Consider the following 21,649-nt stretch of genomic DNA (forward strand, 5'->3'; position numbering starts at 1 on the left):
GAAGAATGAAAAATCTTGCCCCCTAGAGCCTGATAGTTGAGTGAGGGATATTGACATGCAAGCAATCACAATACCAATAGCTTTGTCTGAGATATGTACCAAGTGATATGGGAGCATGGAAGAAGGATTTAAACATTCCCAGGGAAAATGGTGACTGCCTTTGCTATGTGAGCTTTGCATGACTTTTCTCAGTTTCTGAGAGTTGTTTAGGAAACTTGTAGACTTGGAGGTCATTAACTCTAGACATACCTAAAGAAATCATGAGATTGATTTTAAAGCAAAGAATTAGAACACAAAGACTTGCTCCTCTTTCTTCCTTTACTGATCATTGTTGTTTTTTTCATTGGGAGAGAGTGTAGCGGGGTTGACGATAATTATTCGTTTGAATTAATTAACCGTTTTGTCGTGTGTATTTAGCACTTCAGAAGGCCTGTAAAATTTTTAGCAAAATTCAAAGTGGTAAAATTTATGTGAATGATCTGCCAATGATCCATCACACCTTGAAGATTTTTATAAGTGATTCGGAAATGCAAAAGGCACTAAAGACTGTTGATATTGATGGTAAGTTTTGTGTTTTCATTATTAGTTTAAGGTTTGCAAACATGGATGTAAGTTCTATGTTGGTCAGATTAATTACACATCATAGGAAAGCTAAGCTTTATAATATGTTCTAAAAACTTTTTTTGCACATTTACGATAATATTAAAAAATTGGGCCTCCGGTACAATTGGATTGGTTGATTACTAGATTGGATTATGACATACTTTCATCAACATCTGATATTTTTAGACTTTTAATTTTTGCTACTTGCATACGATAGGGAAGATTTCTTAAGGCAAAAGTGTTTGAGTATAAAAGACCAGATTAATATATTTATGTTAAAATTAAGAACTTTTATTTATCAAAAGACACTTTAAAGTAAAAAGACAAGTTATGAACTTGGAAATATTTGCAATTCACAGAAGTGACTAGTGGTTAGTTTTCAGAATGTGTAAAGAACTCATACAAATTAGTAACAAACAATGGAATAGAAAAGTGAGTAAGACACATGGATAAGAATATCACATAAAAGAAAATATATGTAGCCAATAATCATATAAAAATATTTTCCATCCTCAGTAGTCAAAAAAATGCAAATCAAAATCCTAATAATTTTATTTTAAAACCTCTGGAAAAGTAATTGTTCTTTTGTTGTCAGTGTCCAATACTTAAAGAAGTAAATAATAAATAGAGAACTGATTACATTTACAGATCATTCCAAGCTTATTAAGGAGGAGAGATAAGTTTAGAATAAAAATGGTATAGATAAGTTGAAGGATTGGTCAGAAATAAAATAAACTTAATACCCACAATGACACAGTAATACTCTGAGGTTAAAAGCATCAAGCTACTCAAATAAAAGATGTGGATTGGTTATTATAAAAAATTTGTAGATGGAGAATACTAGGAGTCAAATGGACCACCAATAGAACGTTACTTAGCAACCTAACAGGAATTGACAAGTTACAATAGCGTGCATTCGTCTATCTATCCGAGTCACCCCAACATTTTTTGAGTGTCTACTGTGCACAACTTTCAGAGGGTATAAAAATAAAATAATAAATATAAATCTAACTTTTAGAAAGACTAAAAAGCAACTCTATTTTTTCTGACATGTTTATTTATCCATATGTTAATTCTCTTGACATATAATTTTTTGGAGATTTATTATTAAAATAATTATTCAAAGTGGAAATAACTTTATTCTCTGAAAGCATAGGAGAATAGAAAGGAGAAAATAAAACTTATGTGTAATCCCACTACCCAGAGCTGAACTTTGGTATTTTTACATATATTTTTCTAGGATTTTTCTAAGCATGTGTGTGCGTGTATGTGTGTAACTGTGGTATATACATATGCATAAACACATAATTAGAAAAAATATATGTTGACTCACATGCATACAATTTTGTTACCTTTTTCTATTAACTTTATATGTTAGGCAACTTTCCATGTAAATAAATACAGATCCACACTGCCTTTTTAAATGTTTAATAACATTTATTCATTTTTGAGAGAGAGACAGAGCATGAGTGGGGGAGGGGCAGAGAGAGTGGGAGACACAGAAGCAGAAGCAGGCTCCAGGCTCTGAGCTGTCAGCACAGAGCCCGGGCGTGGGGCTCGAACTCACAAACCGCAAGATCATGACCTGAGCCGAGGTTGGACGCTTAACCGACTGAGCCACCCAGGCACCCCAACACTGCCTTTTTAAATGGCTGTGTGCCAGGGTCCAGCCCCAGCAGGTCCTGGGGTTCCTGAAGGATTCACGGTGTCGGCGAAAATAACAAATGGACACGGACAACAACAGTGTGTTAGACTGGCCGCTTTATTGCGGCAACCGTGGCATTATGTTTGTTAGCAATTTCCTTGTAGCGTGCGTCATCTATGTTTCTTGGCTTTACCTAATTCTAAAAATGTTCCTTTGTGTAATCACCCATTAAGGGACAACATGGTTATTTTCTTGTAACGTTACAAGAAATTGATTAATTTCTTCATATTATTTTCATTATGTATCTATGTTTATTTATAGTCTATAAAGCATTTGCTTTGCTATTTTCATGAAAGGTCATCTATCTCTCAACACCTCAAGTGGAACATTTACAGGGACATGACTTCTTAATTGTTTCTTTGAACCATTTGCGTATAAGGAACAAAAGTTATTCGCTTTGGTCCGGGGTGCCAGGAGGGAGCCAAGACGGCCCTGGGAACCCACGCCTTATGCGCTCCCAGGGAGACAGTGTATACCTAGGAACTAATGAACCATTCTGTACCTTAACCCACCAGGTCCAGTTATCATCTGGAATGCCTCCTGGGGGCCAAGTGGGCCTAGGGTTGGAGTAATTTGTATCCATAGATACATTCCTTTGTTGCCAGGGTGGGGATTTCAAATCCATTTGTCCCCCTCCCTGGCTGGGAAATATATGGGGCTATCCTTCCTTTAGGTAGGGGAGTCTTTACAGGGGGTGGCAAGGGCTGGATATAGGCCCGCATAATTTCCCTGCGGAATCTTATTTCTTTCCCCCGTGGTCCTTTTCCCAGGGGGCCTGTCATGGGCAATTCCCCAACCGACAAATCCCCAGGTACTTTCATTGGTAGGGGGGCTTCCCTGACCAATGCTAAGGCCAAATTACATAAAAGCAGGAGTACGAGAAGCTTCGCTGTCGGTGCGCCGCCATGCAGTCCCGATCCGTCCACCGCCCGGGCCCTGCCATCAGGCTGGTTGGAGAGCTTGGCTTTTGGCAGCTGTGAATTATTCTGTGGAACAGATCAAAGCACAAAAACAAATTGTTTTGAAAAATAAGCTATATAACAAATAATCTAAATAAATATGTTATTTCTAATATTTTTGCTGTTATAAGCTGGGTTTTTTCTCTTTATCTCATCAGGCAAAAGATAGGTTACTAAAATTGAAATTGCTAGGTCAAAGGATGTGAACATTTTAAGGCTTTTAAGTAATACTGTTATTAGAAATTCAGGGGCACCTGGGTGGCGCAGTCGGTTGAGCGTCCGACTTCAGCCAGGTCACGATCTCGCGGTCTGTGAGTTCGAGCCCTGCGTCAGGCTCTGGACTGATGGCTCGGAGCCTGGAGCCTGTTTCCGATTCTGTGTCTCCCTCTCTCTCTGCCCCTCCCCCGTTCATGCTCTGTCTCTCTCTGTCCCCAAAATAAATAAAAAACGTTGAAAAAAAAAATTAAAAAAAAAAAAAAAGAAATTCAAAGCAATAAATCTTTAGAACTTTAGATTTCAAGACTTCAGATGGAGTTTCTTCCAATTACCTGGATTTACCGTTGGGGAAACTGAGGGACAGAAAGATAAAAGTCTACTCCAAAGCCATACAACCTATTTTACTTTATTTGTTTTTATTTTATTTTAATTCCAGTTAGTTAGCATACAGTGTTGTATTAGTTTCAGGTGTACAATATAGTGATTCAGCAATTCCCTATATTACACAGTGCTCATCAAGATAAGTATACTTTTCATCCCCTTCACCTATTTCATCCATCCCCTCATCCACTTTCCCTCTGGTAACCCCCAGTTTGTTCTCTATAGTTAAGAGTATGTTTGTTGGTTTGTCCTGTTCCCCACCCCCGCCCCCCACCACTTTGTTCATTTGTTTTGTTTCATAAATTCTACATGTGAGTAAAATCATATGGTATTTGTGTTTCTCTGACTGGCTTATTTCACTCAGCATTATACTCCCTAGCTCCATCCATGTTTTTGCAAATGGCAAGATTTAATTCCTTTTATGGCTGAATAATATTCCATTGTATGTGTGTGTGTGTGTGTGTGTGTGTGTGTGTGTATATATATATACACACACACACACACACACACCACATCTTCATTCATCTATCGATGGACATTTGGACTGCTCCCATAATTTGGCTATTTTAAGTAATGCTGCAATAAACATAGGGATGCCTATATACCTATGAATTAATGTTTATGTATTCTTTGGGTAAATTCCCAGAGGTGCGATTACTGGATCATATGGTAGTTTTCATTTTTTGAGGAATCTCCATACTGTATTCCACAGTGGCTACACCAGTTTGCATTCCCACCAACAATGCACAAGGGTTCCTTTTTTTTTTCTACATCATTGCTAACACTTGTTTTTTCTTGTGTTTTTAAATTTAGCCACTTTGATAGGTGTGAGGTGATATCTCATTGTGGTTTTGATTTGCATTTCCCTGATGATGAGTGATGTTGAACACCTTTTCATGTGTCTGTTGGCCATATGTAGGTCTTCTTTGAAGAAATGTCTGTTCCTGTCTTCTGCCCATTTAAAATGGATTATTTGTTTTTCTGGTGTTGAATTATATAGGTTCTTTATATATTTTGGATACTAACCCTTTATTGGGTATGTCATTTGCAAACATCTTATCCCATTCAGTAGGTTATTGTTTAGTTTTATTGGTTGTTTCCTTTGCTGTACCAAAGCTTTTTATTCTGTGGTAATCCCAGTAGTTTATTTTTACTTTTGTTTCCCTTGCCTCAGGAGATGTATCTAAAAAGATGTTGCTATGGCTGATGTCAGAGAAATTACTGCCTCTGCTCTCTATTAGGATTTTTATGGTTTTAGGTCTAACATTTAAGTTCTTAGTCCATTTTGAACTTTTGTGTATAGTGTAAGAAAGTGGTCCAGTTTCATTCTGTTGCATGTTGCTGTCCAGTTTTCCCAACACCGTTTGTTGAAGGGACTCTCTTTTCCAAATGCATATTCTTGTCTCCTTTGTTGAAGATTAATTGGCCATTTAACTGTATGTTTCCTTCTGTGTTTTCTATTCTGTTCCATTGATCTATGTGTCTATTTTTGTGCCAGTACCACACTGGTTTGATTACTACTGCTTTGTAATATAACTTGAAATCTGGAATTATGATACCTCCAGCTTTCTTTTTATTTTTGAAGGTTGTTTTGGCTATTTGGAGTCATTTCTGTTTCCATACAAATTTTAGGATTGTTAGTTCTAGTTCTGTGAAATGCTGTTGGTATTTTGATAGGGATTGCATTACATTTGTAGATTGCTTTGGGTAGTATGGATATTTTAACAATATTCTTCTAATTCGTGAGCCCGGAATGTCTTTCCATTTGTTTGTGTTATCTTCACATTCTTTCATCAATGTTTTATAGTTTTCTGAGTACAGATCTTTCACCTCCTTGCTTAAGTTTATTCTTGGTATTTTATTATTTTTGGTGCCATTGTACATGGGATTGTTTTCTTAATTTCGCTTTCTGCTGCTTCATTATTAGTGTCCATACAAACAATTTTAGATAACATATGTTAGTTTAAATTTTTATTCCTTAATTTTTACATTGAAAAAATGTAGACCTATATTGAATATCTTGGTAAAAATTGCAAATACAAGAAAAAGTTTAATAACTGAATATAAAGGTTTTTTTGTTTTAAGTTAGTATTTTTAGCTTAAAGAAGTTTACAAATTACAAAACGAAAATTATCTCTTCACCTCAATCTTTCCCTACAATTCTTCATAGTACACACTTAATAATTTGGTAGGTATTTTTCCTGGATATTTGTTATATACATTTTAATTGGTCTCATATTGATTAATGGTGAAGTTACCTCTAAAATTTTTGCTATTACAAATAATGCTATAAAGAGCATCCTTGTTCATCAATTCTTGCACATTTGTGTAAATATTTTTATAGGATAGATTTCTAGAAATGAAGAAGCTGGGTCATAGGATATGCATATACCTATAGGAACATGGTTTATGTCAAGTCATGTTATCTTGTCCAGCTTTATTGAGATATAATTGACAAATATAAATTGCATATATTTAAAGTGTACAACATAATGATTTGATATACATATACATTGTGAAATGATTACCAGCTATCAAGTAAAGAACATCTCCATCACCTCACATAGTTACCTTTTTTGTGTGTGATGAGAACACTACTCTCTTAGGATATAGTCTCTCAGCAAATTTCAAAGATACAATATAGTATTATTAACTATAGTCACCATGCTGTACATCAGATTCCCAGAACTTGTTCATCTTATACCTAAAGTTTGTATCCTTTGACAAACATCTGCCCATTCCCTCCACCCTCCAGAATATGTCATATACATAGAGGTTACATTTTCTTTATTCATCTGTTGGTGAGCATTTAGGCTGTTTCCATTTCTTGGCTATTGTGCATAATGCTGCAATGTTTGAAGTGCACATAGCTCTTTGAGACAGTGCTTTTATTTCCTTTGGGTATATATCCAAAAGTGAGCTTGCTGGATGATATGATAGTTCTGTTTTTAATTTTTAGACAAAACCTCTGTACTGTTTTTGGAATTGGCTATTCCAATGGATTTTAAATTATCTGCATATTTTATAGTTTTATTGAGGTATATACTTGACATATTTAAAGTATACAATTTGAAAATTTCTACATATGTATATACTTGTGAAAACTCAATCCCATTATACCCCTTTGTAAGCCCCCATTCTCTTTCCACAACCCCCCCTCACTACTTCCCAAGCAAACACTAACCTGCTTCTGTCACTACAGATTGTTTGTATTTTCTAGAACTTTATATAAATGATATCATGCAGTAAGTACTCATTTTTTTAGTTTGATTTCTTTCACTCAGCTTAATTATACTGAGATTCATCTATGCTTTGGTACATATCAGGTTTATTTCTTTTTATTGCTAAGCAGCGTTCTCTCTTATGGATGTACCATGATTTGTTCATCCATTCATTAATTGATGATGTTTGGATTGCTTCTAGTTTTTGGCTATTACAAATAAAGCTGGTGTAAACATTCATTTATGTGTCTTTGTGTAGTCATATACTTTCACTTATCTTGGGTAAATACCTGATGGTAGGATGACTGGGTCATATGGTAGGTATATTTGAATTTTTTAGAAACTGCTAAACTGTGCTTGCAAAGCAGCTGAATTATTTTACATTGTTATGAACAATTTATGACAGTTTCAGATGCTTCTCATCCTTGTCAATCCTGGAATTGGTGAGCCTTTAAAAATTGTCATTCTAATAGATGTATGGTGTTTTCTCGTTGTGGTTTTAATTTACATTTCCTGAATGATCAAATGATTTTGAATATATCTTCATGTGCTTTTTTTGCTACCTGTATATCTTATGCCCATTGAAAATGTGTTTGTGTTCCTACTATTGCATTTTGAATGTATATATTCTGAATACGAGTCCTTTACTGGATATGTGAGAGAGAGCACAGGCAAGGGAGGAATAGAGAGGAAAGAGAATCCCAAGCAGGCTCTGCCCTGTCAGCACAGAGCCCTATGCGGGGCTTGAACTCACCAACTGTGAGATCATGACCTGAGCCAAAATCAAGAGTCGGAATTTAACCAGCTGAGCCACCCAGCCACCCCAATTTTTGAAGAATATCTTTCAACTTAAGTTCATACTTCTGAAGAAGTCTAGTCTACAACTATTTCTTGTATGGATTGTGCTCTTGATGTTTTATCTATAAGGTTTTTGTTTAAACCTAAATCACATAGAAGTCAGAAAACAAATCAAAATAATTGATTGAAATTTGCACAAATGTTTCATTGTTTCTTTGAAGGAAAGGAGAAACCACTCTCAAGTTATTACACTGAAAAAAAATTTTTGAGGTAGACAACTTGACAAATTTTCCAATCCAGAAAGTGTTTCTGTGGTTTAGAAATGAGAACAACTAAGCCTTGTCAATTTCTCTGAACGTAGAAGCCTGCAGACCACCAGAAGCACTGAAATGTTCTTTTATAAGTTACTTTGTTCAGATTACATTAATTTAAAATGTAAATTTATAATAAGTTTCTTCCAAACACAGATAAACCCTTTCAAAATTGGCCTCATTTACTATATGAAGAGGAAAATGACATTAGAGTTATTTAACTTGAAGAGTCTTGAAAAATTAAGATGTTGCTTGACACAGATCTATGCTTGTCTAGAAAATGAGGCAGAAGAATCCTGATTCTGTGTTTTGTCACACTTTGTAAATCTGGATTTTCAGCTCTAGCTGCTCATCAGAGATGACCTGTGCATTAACATGCAGAAAAAAAAGCTCCATAATTTCAACTTCTCACTCAAACCAAGCAATAATTTCTTACTGAAATTTTCATTTGTACAATTTAGATTTCTTTCTTTCTTTTAATAAATAGGCATTACTTTTTGCGTGATAAATGAGATGATTTTTTGGATGAAGATTTTAATATTGTGCAATATTTTGTGCATTTGTTTAATGCATTTTGTGTGTGTGTGTGTGTAATGAGAGAGAGAGAGAGAGAGAGAGAGAGAGAGAGAGGAAAGGAGGAGAGGAGAGAAGGAGATGGAATGATTTGAGGCAAAGCTTTCATTAGAGTCTCATCTGGATCTGTAATCTCCCCTAAAACCACTGGTATAGAGGGTCTTAGCTAGAACACGATGAAATCAGTCCTATTCTTTTCAGGTAAAACCATTATATATGTAAAATTGACAAATTGCATGATTTTTTTGCACCTAATGACAAGTATAAAAATTAGAGCTTTGAGTAAAGAATATTGCAGTATCTTAAATTCTAATCTATATCATTTTGATTATTGCTGGGCACTATTTACTATATAATTAAAATGTGTAATTATGTTTTTATGATAGGTTTTCTTTTTACATTCTATATTTAATGTTAATGCTCCTCTAGACTATCAGTTAATTCTATTCACATTTTTAGTTTGCATTTTTATCTTATGTTCTTAATGAGTTTGCTAATGCAGTTTTTTTCCTTCTGTTTCTGAACCATTATTATAGTTAATGGAATGCTGGATTTTTCAGATTTCCTTAAGACTGTGAATGATGTTTGTTATTTGGTCTCCCAGGATCCAGGTAAAAAAAAAAACGATTCTTCAAAATTGCAGAAAAGAATGATTTTGATTGTCACTGATTTTAGGGTGGGATGGTTATATGAATTTATGTTTTTTTCAGATCTCTTACATAGTTTTTTCCCCTGTAGCCTAGGTTGAGAAAAATTAGACACGAGTTATTTCATAAAAGGCACTAAAAACCTGTCCACCCCAATGAGTATCCTAATTTTCTATCCATAATCTCCACTTATTCCTGCATGCAACTGCTAGATTTTCTTAACACACGATTTTTGTCATATCATTCTCCTGCTCAAAAATTTAGATGCTTTTCCTGTGATGAAATGAATGTGGTCCAAACCCTTATGCTTGACATCCTCACCCCCTTATAATTTTTCTTGCCACTTTCCTCTTGGTAGAATCTTTTCCAGGCAAGAACCCCATGCTCCAGTTATAGACACAAATGTCTATACATGCCAATTTCATTCTTGTTTCCAGGCCTTTCTTTGTTCATGTGTTTTTTTCTTTTTTTCCCTTTGAAATCTCATATCTGTTTTCTTCTCCATTGTGAATAGTACTTTCTTTGCTCTCTTTGGAATCTGCTTGTATTTCTCCCTAAAAATTTCCGACACTGATGGATCTCCTAACAACTTTTAGTTTACACTCCTATAAATAGCAAAGAAAGTGATTGGAAGAAATATTCATGTTACTGATAGAAACAGTGCTTCCAATATTCTGAGATCTCTAGGGTTTGCGACCTAATTTTAACAGTTCTTTGGGTTAAAACAAATCAAAACAAAAACCAGTTCCTTGGTTTTGCCATTAGGCAAGATCAAATTCCTATGATCTGTCCTTGGGATTATATATTTCTGTCAACCAGCCTGTATTTTCTTGGAATCAAGGATATATGAATGTGATAATCTTTATATACCTGGATAAGAAGCAAGAGGCAAGAAAAACTCTTTAATGTTTATTCATTAATGTAGTGAATGTTATTTAATACATTACCGTATGCATCAGTTAGCAATATAGATGTGATGCTTGGCTTGCTTTCCCTCTTTGAATTTCTTCCTACTTGGCATTTTGATTAACTCCTATAGCACTGGGTTTCCTCTTTGTCTACTTGGTTTTCAGGTTATAGCTTTTTCTTGACTAGATTTGTAAGTGTGTTTGGGTACCTAAGTACTGCCTGCTTGTCGAGCCACAGTTGAGCTATCATGTATTCCTTTGTTTTTCAAGTTCTGGTTTTCTATTTTGACCTTATTTATTATTTATGGTCAAATGTTCTGAGACCAACCAAGAAGTGCCAAATTTCTTTTCTTCCTCTTAAAACAGTATGCCTAATTCTCAAATACACTATTTTTAGTAAAATATCCAAGCAATATAATAGTATATAAATGTAAAATACCCTCTTTAATCCTTCCTATATTAAAGTTAATGTTGACTTTAGCATCTTTTATTATATGCATTTATGAATGTATATATTTACATATTTTGTAAGAGAAAATGAGTTATCAGTTACTAGGCAGAAGAGAACTAGAGTACCTGGGTCTTATAGAGGCAAGTGAAAAGATCAAGCATACAGTTAGAAATCAAGAGACCCTAAGAAAATAAAAGGGAAAAATATGATCATCTTATACTTTAAGAGAAAGGGATCATGCTATGTACTTTGTTGTCTAGCATGATTTTTTTTTTTTTAACTGAGTAATATGTCTTGGAAAGTTTTCCCCATGCCAGTAAGTGTAGGTCAGCCTTTTACTTAAAAAAAATTGTTTTTAAGTTTATTTTTATTTATTTTGAGAGAGATACAGAGCAAGTGAGGGAAGGGCAGAAAGTAAGGGAGATAGAATCCCAAGCAGGCTCCATGCTGTCAGTGTAGAGCCTGATGTGGGGCTTGATCTTACAATCCATGAGGTCATGACCTGAGCCAGAATAGTCGGATGCTTAACCAACTGAGCCACCGAGGTGCTCGATCCTTTTATTTTTTAATAGCTGCATGGTGTCTGAAAAATGTAGATGTACTATAATTTATTTAACTAATCCTTTATTGATTCTAATTATCTTCCTATTATAGACACTTTCACAATGAATATCTTTTCTTATATTTTATATTTTATACATATTTATTTTCACATTATAGTTTATATATGTGTGCTTGTGTCCTTAAGTTCCTTTCAAGGCAAAATTAGTTGCCAGTTATTAGGTAGAGGAGAACCAGAGGGACCCCTATGTGTGCATTGGGGCATGCCTTCAACACTCAGACAGATAGTTTTCAACTCTTCCTTAGCCTTCACTTCCTGCGTGTGTATATCCTCAACGTAAGCCAGACCTGAGAGTTCAGAACCTACTCTGGTATTCCTGGGTACAGACCTGTTTATGTGTGTGGCCATCTAGATGCTCAGGAATATGTTGGAACTTTTCAAAGGCCTCTACAGACGTCTCATTTCCCAGATTTTCCTTTTAAGCTTGTTTGTTAGCCTATTATTTGCCCCAATTGTTTTTTTTTTAATGGCATGAATCTACATTTATTGACTTGTAAATAGGTCCATGGCATATTTTTAGTGAAAAGGCAGTATACTATATGTACTGTTTTAATTGAGTGAAATGTTCACAATCGTTGATGAACGTAAAGAGACATAGAAAGGTATCCAAGTAGGATATTAATCAAAATGCATCATTTTTTGCATGCCCTGGTTGGGAAATTTGTGTTGCTTTTATCTTTCTTCTTTGTACAGTTGTGGGTTTATTTGATTTTTAAAAATCAGTGGGTCGGGGCCCCTGGGTGGCTTAGTCAGTGGAGTATCTAACTCTTGATTTTGGCTCAGGTCACAATCCCAGGGTTGTGGGATCAAGCCCCAAGTCAAGCTCCACATTAAGCATGGAGCCTGCTTGGGATTCTCTCTCTGTCTCTCTCTCTCTCTCTCTCTGTCTCTCTCTCTCTCCCTCTCTCCCTCCCTCCCTCCCTCCCTCCCTCTGCCCCTCTCCCCTGTTCTCTCTCTCTCTCCAAAAAAAAAAAATTTTTTTTAATCCTAAAAAATATTAGTATGTCATTGGAAGAGCAGCAATAGCATTTAAGAGCAGGGCTCCTGAATCTGACTGGTTTTTGTTCATTTGTCTCAAGTTTTTACTTAAACTAATTAGTTAGTATATAGTATAATACTGGTTTCGGGAGTGGAATTTAGTGCTTCATCATTCACATGTAACATCCAGTGCTTGCTCCAACTATTACCCACCACTTCAGACCGTTATAATGTTAACTAATTGCCTCTGATTGTGTTTGAGGAGTACTTCCAGGGAAAAGGCTCTTTGCCTTGGGCAAGCTTTGAGTCCGGTCAAATAAGGCAGCTTGGCAAGTAGGGTCTTCCAGGGAGCCACAAGACAGGTCTAATAATGACAGTTCTTAGAGAATGGGGCTTTGAAGAAGTTCCAAACTCATTCTTCTCCATTGGCTGTCAGGCGGCTGTTTTTCATCATGAGGGTAGGCTCTTAGTTTTCAAGGCTCCTGGGAAGCTGGGATGGTAAGATGGGAATAATGGCAAGCTAAAATGCCACAAAGCTCACTATTACTGAAGTTCAGCCGTTTTTCTGAAAGAAAACACTCTTTGGATTACTCTAAGCCTTTGATTTATAGCCAGAGTTTTGAAAAAAGTTGATTCTGACAGTTTGCGTCCGTGTTCTCACAGCTTTTATGGAGGAGAGGATTCCCAGAGGTCCTTCCTCTGCTACTTTTGCTCGCCTGGTCAATAACAACTGGTTGGTTGGATGAGTGAATAATGCCCAGTTCTTCCGCCATGATTGTGCAAATCTAAGAACTTGTGGATCACTAGGCTTGTTATATCCTGAATTCTGAGAAAATGTAGTCTGACAAAAAGTGATTCGCTCTCTGAAGTTGATTATGGGAATTGTGTTTCCTTATCAAATTAAGGGGTGCGGTAGTCGGAGGATCACTTAAATTTAGCATTAGGACACAGGTATCAATCTGTTTAGATTTTAAGGAGGACATCTGTTTAGGGAAAATTCTCTCATTAATATGAATATTTTCATTTAACTGTGTTCTGTCCAATTCATTTTTAAAAAATTATTTATTTAAAGTCAAATTAGTTAACATACAGTGTTGTATTGGTTTCAGGAGTAGAATCCACTGATTCATCACTTACATATAATACCCAGTGCTCATCCCAACAGGTGCCCTCCTTAATACCCCTCACCCATTTAGCCCATCCCCCATCCACCTCCGCTCCAGCAACCCTCAGTTTGTTCTCTGTATTTAAGAGTCTCATTGTTTTTATCTTATTTTTCCTTTCCTTCCCCTATGTTCATCTGTTGTGTTTTTTAAATTCCATATATGAGTGAAAACATATTTGTCTTCTTCTAACTGACTTATTTCACTTACACAATACACTCTAGTTCTATCCATATTGTTGCAAATCTTTCCAATTCATTTTTGATGTTAAGGACTGTTAGCATAAGAAAATGAAGTTTCTGTGGAGAAATAGAAGACCTTTAAATAGTGGTTAAACCATTGCTAAACTCTTTGTAATATAAAAAATCTGAAGAGAAATTTTGCATCTATTCTGTTCTTTCTTTTACACTATTTTTTCTAAATTACATTTTAAAACAATGATGCCCTCAAATTTTAGATTAAGCTGCCTTGCTATTATAGATTATACCACTGATAGATATGAAATTATTTTAGTTACAAGGCTTAACTAAGCGGTGAATACAGAATAATCAGATAATCCAGAGCTTTTTAGCACAATGCCTATAGCTTTTAGCACAATGTTTGGCATATAGATAGCATTCAATAAATACCACCTATCTTTGCTAATATTATATCAATAGTGATAATAGCAAATATTACATTTTATATTAGGAATGTGGTCCTAATATAAATTGGGCAAATGGAATTGGGCAAATGCCTACTTGCAGGTAAATTTTTAGAAAACCCTATGCCTATGTAAAGGTATTGTACCCTGGTAGGCTGTTGACACAAAATCAGCCCCTCCAAGAAAAGCTGTTGATTCTCATGATAAAATAACTTCTTTGTTTATTATATTTTTGCAGCATTCCAGAATGCCTTGAAGATTTTCTGTAGGATAAAAAGTGGTCGAGTTGCGACTGATGAACTGGCTGCTGTTTTGGATAGCATGGATATTCCTGTAATTCCTGAAACTTTTCCAGGAAGTGATAAAACATGCTAGTATAGACAGTGAGTTATTTGAATTACTATGTAAATATACCTTTCTTGGATATCAGTGCTCTGATTCATCCTTTATCTCTCCTTCTTGATTCTTACCTCTTGCCACCTATCAATGTTGCTTACTGGTGTCTGTGGTAAGAGATAGTCTAGAAAAATTAAATGAGAAATTTCTAAAATTATTAGATTTTGGTATGTTTGATAAAAATCTAAGAGAAAAATGTATTTATTTTCTTTTCAAACTTTCCTCTCTTTTCCATTTCTTGTTTGTGGAGAGATGGTTTCTTTAATGTCAAGGGCATTGGCTTCACAAATTAGGAGACCTAAATTTCTTGAATTTTTAACTTTATTAGATAGCTTTGATTACACAATCTTCTCATGCTATTCAGTTACTCTTTGCAAAATGTAGATTTTTAAAAAAACATTATGAATATATTTAGCAGATGTTTTGTATTACATGTTTATATGTCACCAGGGGTGTCTGATAATAATGGATTGATAAATGATTGATTCATTGATTATCCATGTATTTAATGAGTCAGTCATTTAATATCTACTGTGCTTGGAACTATGCAAGGTGATACAGAGATGAATAGAACACATTTCTTTTTCCAAAGGAGTTCACATTCTAGCGTGGAAAGAGTCAAATAAAATGAAAATTTAATGTCGTATATAGCAAATACTGTTACAGAATGTAGTTAGGCTGCAAATGTATACTGGAAACACCAGGGAAAGATAATCAGAGAATGTGATGTCTGAGCTAAATCTTGAAGGATCAATAGGGGTTAGTTGGTTGAAGGTGGTAATGAAGAATGAGAAAGACATTTTAGACTGAGGGAACAGTTTGTGTAAATATGGCAGGAACATTATCAGACATGGCATCCTTTTCCATGGGCTTCCACAGGTTTTTGTCATTTGTCAGTGGTGGCTTTTAGGGGGTCTTTGGTGGCTGGGATGTAGTGTGAAGATAGAACCAGGCTGCATGGATTTTAGTAGGTAGTCATTTATGGTGAGTTCTGGGTTGATAGACATAAGTGGAGGGATGTTCTGGAGCATAAAGATGCCCATAAAATAGGGATTTTAAAGCTTAATCTCAAGTCATATTATTAAATAGCCTTTAGGGCATGCTCTACCAGAAGCAACAGAAATTACATATGAAACCACTGTGGCTTTTTTTTTTTTTTTTTTTTTTTTTCTTTTTTTGGCTTATGGAATTCTGGTCTGGATTTCTAGGCTTTGTACTTGGGGAGCTAAACTGAAAAATTATGCTGATTTCATAGATTGTTGTAGGAATTAAATAGAACCCATTGGCACTAGAATAGTCTCAAGAAATAGGAAGCAGAAACCTGGGAATTATCCTTGACAACTCTTGTTTTCTCTGTTCTCCTCATGCAACCGTTGTGAATTACTATTATTTTAAACTTCTAGATATCTCTTAAATCTCTCTATTTTCCACCATTTCCTTAGTCCAAGTTACCATAATTTTTCCTTAGGACCATCACTGTTCATCCTAACAAGTCCACCCACATCCAGTCTTTTTTTTTTTTTTTTTTAATGTTTATTTATTTTTGAGAGAGACAGAGACAGAATGCGAGTGGGTTAGGGGCAGAGAGAGAGGGAGAATCCGAAGCAGGCTCCAGGCTCTGAGCTGCCAGCACAGAGCCCAACGGGGGGCTCGAACTCACGAGCTGTGAGATCATGACCTGAGCCGAAGTCGGACGCTCAACCGACTGAGCCACCCAGGTGCCCCCACCCACACCCAGTCTTATCCCCCTTAACACTATGGCCAGAATGATCTTTTCAAAACACACATCTGTGGGGCGCCTGGGTGGCTCAGTCAGTTAAGTGTCCGACTTTGGCTCAAGTTATGATCTCAGGCTTGTGGTTTCAAGCCCCATGTTGGGCTCTGTGTTGACAGTTCGGAGCCTGGAGCCTGCTTCAGATTCTGTCTCCCTCTCTCTCTCTGCCCCACCTCCCCTCTCAAAAATAAATAAACATAATAAAAAAATAAAAAAACCCCACACATCTGATCATGTTACCTCCTTGCATAAACTCTAATAATACTTCTTGGGATGAAGAGCCCTTTAAGGTCACGTACAAGGACTTGCAATGTCTGGCCTTTACCTTAGATCTCCAGCGTCATCTCAGACCACATTCTGCTTTGCTTACTGTGCCCTCTTAGAGTTTCAGTTATATACCAGGCTTCCTCCTGCCATAGCCTTTACATATATTCTTTTCTTTTCCTGGAGCATTCTTTCCCTCCTAGTGAATTACGACTCATACTTTGGATCTAAACTCCACTCTATTCTTTAAGGATGCTTCCATGACTTTTCTGACTAGGTCAAGTTCTCATACACTCTCACAGCACTAATCACAGTTGCAATTTTTATTTCTTATATTTTTAAAAATTTTTTTCATTGTTTATTTTTGAGAGAGATAGAGAAACAGAGTGTGAGTGAGGGAGAGGCAGGGAGAGAGAGGAAGACACAGAATCTGAAGCAAGGTCCAGGCTCTGAGCTGTCAGCACAGAGCCCAATGCGGGGCTCGAACTCACAAACCACGAGATCACGACCTGAGCCAAAATGAGACGCCCAACCGACTGAGCCACCCAGGTACCCCTATTTCTTATGGTTTTGTGAAGATCTGTATCTCAAATAAGACTAAATACCAAGAAAGCAGATATCATGTGTACTTTTGCTCAATATTGTATCCTCAGTACTCCATACAGTGCTTGTGGCACATATTAACTGCTCAACAAATATATGTTGAATGAATTAATAAGTCTCACCCTTCACTCCATCTCCTCCAACCAGAGAGAATAAGATTTTTTCATTTTGTCATTTTTAATAACCTGGTTGTGACTTAAGGTAAAATTCCTCATAGGGGAGGTCCTTGTCTTTTGACTAGGAAAATCATTTTAACAGGTATGTTTGATTATGAGAGCTAAAGCCTATTGGGAGATACCTAGTTTGAGCAAAAAGGTAAGGTAAAGTACTCTATATAAGACAACAACAGGAACTTAGAATACAACAGTGGCTAATCGGCAGCTGGAAGAGGAACACTGAGGGAACCTAAGATTGGATGGGGGTCTAGCAATCAATAGAGAGTGGCTGTAGAACTTTAGGACAATACTATGTAGTGCTTGCTGTGCTATAAAGAAATCCCTTACTCTCATTAATTTCAAGTTATCTAGTAAGAGTTGGTTATATACAATAGCCTTGTGTTAGTCATGTGGTGGGTGGATTTAAAGGAAAAGGGTCTGTAGGTTCTGTGTTAGGTAGGCTTGGGGTGGAGAGAAGATAGCACCTATAGGATGTGATAATGTGAGAGAGATCAGGAGTCCACGGGAATAGAAAAAACGAAAATCAACTGCCAGAGTATAAAACACTCAGGAATCTTCAAATTTTGGAGGGAGTATTGATTGCTGTTCATATAATGTATGGTGTGGGGTCGGGGCTATTTTACTTAAACATTAAAGGAAAGGACACCCTCAGAATGCCAAAAGTTTTGGGTTACCCCGGTAAGAGATATGGATTCTTCTGTAACAGAATTTTGAAGTAAGGAGTGATATAAGTCGGTTATCCTGCTAGTAGAAGTCGTAGCACCCTGGTATAGGTACTGGGTTTTTTTTGTTTTTTTTTTGTTTTTTTTTTTTTCAACGTTTTTTATTTATTTTTTTTTGGGACAGAGAGAGACAGAGCATGAACGGGGGAGGGGCAGAGAGAGAGGGAGACACAGAATCGGAAACAGGCTCCAGGCTCCAAGCCATCAGCCCAGAGCCTGACGCGGGGCTCGAACTCACGGACCGCGAGATCGTGACCTGGCTGAAGTCGGACGCTTAACCGACTGCGCCACCCAGGCGCCCCAATATAGGTACTGTTTTAACATCTTGTTTTTGTATTTGGTTTGGTTTTTTGGAGCAGTACTGATAACATGGAGAATATCTTCATGAGTATGCATGATGAAGAGGAATGCTGCTGGAATTTGCAAGGAAGTCCAATAAGCATTTGCTTCATTAAGATCTGGCAAGAGGAATATGGAAAATCACTTGATGACAGTTCTGGTAGTTTGGTTTCTGAGATAGGATATTGGTGCAGTAGTTTTTTCTCTCGTGGTATTTACCGATCTAGTAATTGAATTGGGTGAAAAGTAGTAACTAGTACGATTTTTGATGAGAAGGTCTCTGATATTGTGGAGCTATTGTGGAGATTATGGAAATGTGTTAATAGTCATTTAACACCTTCAAAGTAATGTTGCCTTGAATATGACTTTGATGATTAGGATACTTTTTTTTCACATTAGATAGTTACATTTTCCAGGTTGAATGGAAAGGAAAGTTCCAATATGAGCTTCCTCCAGAAGGACAAATGTAAGAGTGGGAAGCTGTTTTGAACTTCTCTTATGAAGTAAATGCTACCTGTAACTGTACTGATTGTCTCAGTCTCAACCAGGAATTATTCATTGAGGTTTTGATAAGCTAGATAGGGGTCAAAATAGTAATTTCAGATTCTGTAATGCTTATTTGGCCACCAGAGACTATATAAATGGGTAGTATTTGTCTTAGATGTGTGTGAGAAGTATTTGTCATTGCATAGAAGAAGGAATAAATTTGAGCGAGAGCTAGTAAATCTATACATGGTTGGCTACTGCATGCTCACTGGTCAATGTTGGACCTCTTTCCAGAAAGGGGAGTTCTTTAAGTAGAGACCAGATATAAACAATACAGCCTTCTCCATTGGATTAATTTTTGGATGATCCAACAGAAACTTTACACTGATCAAATTCACGAGTTTGAGGGTTGAAGCCTTGAATTATTTTAGGACTTATGCTTTGATCTAAGAACTTGGGATATGGACTCTACAGAAGTTCCAGAAGTTCACTGGGGTGTTAGAACCACAATCAAGAACAGAATGAGAATAAATACCAAGAAAATAAAAAAACAGAATGTAAGAGTGGCGCCTGGGTGGCTCAGTCGGTTAAGCGTCCAACTTCGGCTCAGGTCATGGTCTCGTGGCTCGTGAGTTCGAGCCCCACATCAGGCTCTGTGCTGACAGCTCAGAGCCTGGAACCTGCTTCAGATTCTGTGTCTCCCCCTCTCTCTGCCCCAACCCACTTGCATTCTGTCTCTGTCTCTCTCAAAAATAAATAAACATTAAAAATAATTAAAAAAACCCCCAGAATGTGAGAAGCAGTTCTAATCAGAAGGCAACTTAACATCAATTGGTGTAGCACTTCTTTGGTTGGGTCAAATACTTACTTGCTTTGCAGTGATTTAAAGTCCTGGACCTGACATAGCTTACCAATTTTCAAAGAAGCAGAATGAATCAATCTTACCCAACACCAAAACCATAGTGTATATAATAATTCTTGGACTCAAAAGGCACATTAAAAACTGGCATCTTCTTTTCAGGGTCTTTGCTTATGCTTATAACTGAATAGTTGATTTTTTAGGCATAGGCTGAAGAACAAACCTAGTATTTTTATAAGTAGGTAAGTCAACACCTGGTCTTTCTCACCTTGAATGTCAAGCGAAGTTAGACATTTGGAGGCAAGAACTATTGGGTGTCCAATTGGAACAACATTATTTGAGGTCACTGTCTCTGACCCCATTCTCTGTCATACACTGTCCAAGAAGGAAAATGGTTTTAGACAGAGGCAAGGGAAGGAATGGTAGAAGTTATAATTATGGGAGTGCTGTACATGTGTAAGATGCTAAGTAAATGGTTTACTGCTATCCACAATGTAGACATTGCATGATTCTTTACAGCCTTTAGTATATTTATTCATTCAAAAATATTTTTTTTATTTAATTTTTTATTTTTTTAAATTTACGTCCAAATTAGTATATAGTGCAACAAGGACTTCTGGAGTAGATTCCTTAGTGCCCCTTACCCGTTTAGCCCACCCTCTCTCCCACAACCCCTCCAGTAACCCTCAATTTGTTCTCCATATTTACAAGTCTCTTATGTTTTGTCCCCCTCCCTGTTTTATCAAAAATAATTTTTAAAAAATAATTTTTTTAAAGTTTATTTATTTATTTTGAGAGAGAGACAGTGCAAGTGGGAGAGAGGCAGAGAGAGAGGGAAAGAGAGAATCCCAAGCAGGCTCTGCACTGTCAGCGCAGAGCCCAGCGTGGGGCTCGAACCCATGAACTCTGAGATCATGACCTGAGCCCAAATCAAGAGTCAAACACTCAACTGACTGAGCCACTCAGGTGCCCCTCAAAAAAATTAGTTTTTAAGTGCTAGGAAGTATATAATTTGCTAGGCATTGGGGAAACAAATGACATCCTGTACTCTTGAAGAGCTCACAATCCAGTGAGAAAGACAAAAGAGCTAAAACTTGAAATTCTACCTATAGTAAATTCTCAAAACACTATTTGTTAAATGAATGAAATATTAACCTGATTACCTAGCTGTGGAGCTTAAAATGTGACTAATTTCTTTTGATGGGAAACTCTTTTATTAAGGGAAAAAGAAAATAATGGTCTTTTATGTTTCAGTGTATACTGAGCTATTAACAATTCTAGATATTATTCACAACCTCTGTTCCTACTTTCACACATCTCTGTGTTGTTTTTGTATTAGAATGGGATGGAAACTAGATTTGTGTTCAAAAAAGAAATAACAGCACTTGAACTTACTCTTTCTATTACAGGTAACCACATGGTGGATATTAGAGATATTCTATTTATTTTGGATGAACTACAGCACCAGTATGAAGATTTTTGTAAGTGAGCTCTTGTTGCTACAGCAAGTTTTATTTATAAATAAATTGCCTTTAAATTAAATCCTAATTTGTAGGTTTTATCATATGGAATCTGAAAGCCTTCTCTGACCCCATTAACTCTAACTCTTTTAAATTTTTTTTTATGTTTTACTTATTTTTTGAGAGCAACAGAGACAGAGCGTGAGCGGGGGAGGGGCAGAAAGAGAGGGGGAGACACAGAATCCAAAACAGGCTCCAGACTCTGAGCTGTCAGCACAGAGCCCAACACGGGGCTCGAACTCACAGACTGCGAGATCACGACCTGAGCTGAAGTCAGACGCTTAACCGACTGAGCCACCCGTGTGCACCCCCCCCCCCATTACTCTAACTC

General features: G+C 36.5%; 1 pseudogene; it reads left to right on the forward strand.

Annotated features, from left to right (window-relative positions):
- Positions 1-21,649, forward strand: part of LOC145715188 (EF-hand calcium-binding domain-containing protein 13-like) — a 98,677-nt pseudogene that overhangs the window by 18,967 nt on the left and 58,061 nt on the right.

The sequence above is a fragment of the Panthera onca genome, assembly GCF_046562875.1.
Source record: "Panthera onca isolate mPanOnc1 chromosome E1 unlocalized genomic scaffold, mPanOnc1 haplotype 2 h2.Chr16_ul_7, whole genome shotgun sequence".
Taxonomy (NCBI): Eukaryota; Metazoa; Chordata; class Mammalia; order Carnivora; family Felidae; genus Panthera; species Panthera onca.